Below are 1,584 nucleotides of genomic sequence, written 5' to 3'. Positions count from 1 at the left end.
GTGGATAAGGGAAGAGCAGTGGATATGGTAAACCTTGACTTTAGCAAGGCTTTTGGCATAGTCTCCCATGAGTACCTCGTTAACAGCCTAAGGAAATGCAGACTAGACAACATGACTGCAAGGTGGACACATAGCTGCTGGATCATCAGCAAGTATGGCTCAATGTCTACTTGGGTGGTGGTATCCACTGGGATTTCCCAGGGGTATATCCTGGGTCCAGTATTGTGCCACATCTTCATGAATGATTTGAACAGATGATGAGTAGAGATCCGGGTTTTCCACTCATGGTGGAATAATGCGGATTTTCTCTTTTAAAGACAGAGTTCCAGCCTGGAAGGGGCCACTTGGGGCTGAGGGGAGCAGGACATGGGGCAGGAGGTGCTATGTGCATGTGAGCAGCTCCTTCCAGGTAAGCCTATGGGGGCAGGAGGCACAGGCAATGCAGTGGGGGGGAGGCATAGGTGACACTGCAGGGGGGCAAGTGCCCCCCCCCCCAGATTTATGTGCCCACAGTGGGGTGTGGGGCATGGGGCTGTAGCCTGGCCAGGCCAGCTCTGGGCATGAGTCGCCTCTGTGGCCCAGCAGGCCAGACCCACTGTGAGAGGGAGCACTGCAACACCATAACCACCAAGGTGAGGCGCCCCCTTCCCACCCAGCAACAACGGGGTGCACAACTCCACATCACTGTCACCCCCCCTCTCCCCCGACCCCACCTCACTTTGGTGGCCATGGCAGCACAGCACACCCTCTCATACCGGGTCCTGCCTGCTGGGCCATGGAGGCAGCTTCTGCCCAGAGTTGGTCCAGTCTGACTGCAGCCCCATACCCTGCTGTGGGCACAGAAATCTGTGGGGCATGTGACCCCCCCCAACATTGCTTGCACCCATCCTGGCCCCTACACAATTGCCTATGCCCACACCTCCCCTTCCCCACACACCTACCTCCTTCCTCGCACACTGGAGGGATGGGGCCTGGGGGCAGCAGGTCCGGCAAGACCGGGGGCTGTGTATTGGGAGTGAAGGGCACCAGCAGCAGGGGGCTTTGGGTCAGGAGTGAGGGGCATCAGCAATGATGGGGAGGCTGTGGCTTGGGTGTGAGGGGCAATGGCATGTGCAGAGGCAGGATGCTGGTATATCTGGGTTGCTCAGTGCCACAAAGCAGCATGGAGGACAAGAGCAGCTGGCCTCCATTGTGGTGAAGGAAGGGGGCAGAGGGAATTCTGATTGTCCATGATAAAAAAGCCCCAAAATCAAATGCCAAAATATATAGGTATTTAAGAGTTTATTATAATGATTGAGGCACTGGTAGGCTTCCTAATCGTATTAAAACTGTAAATATATCAATTAAACATTGTGTTCAACGGATACCTATATATATAGTGGCATTTCATTTAGATTGAGGAAAAACATGGCTTTTGGGGTTTTTAATCAGAGAACGTGGGTTTTTTTTAACAGAGAAAGCGAGGATCCCTGGTATCACTTCACTTCTGACATTCACCCATCCCTGTCCCATTTTCTTCCTGTTAATGGGGGCCTTACCCTGAAACTAGAGAGGGAAAGGGATCAGGGGTGCCTCATCCTCTCT

The sequence above is a fragment of the Alligator sinensis genome, unplaced genomic scaffold, assembly GCF_000455745.1.
Source record: "Alligator sinensis unplaced genomic scaffold, ASM45574v1 scaffold607_1, whole genome shotgun sequence".
In the NCBI taxonomy this organism is placed as follows: domain Eukaryota; kingdom Metazoa; phylum Chordata; order Crocodylia; family Alligatoridae; genus Alligator; species Alligator sinensis.
This window is presented reverse-complemented; position numbering follows the sequence as displayed.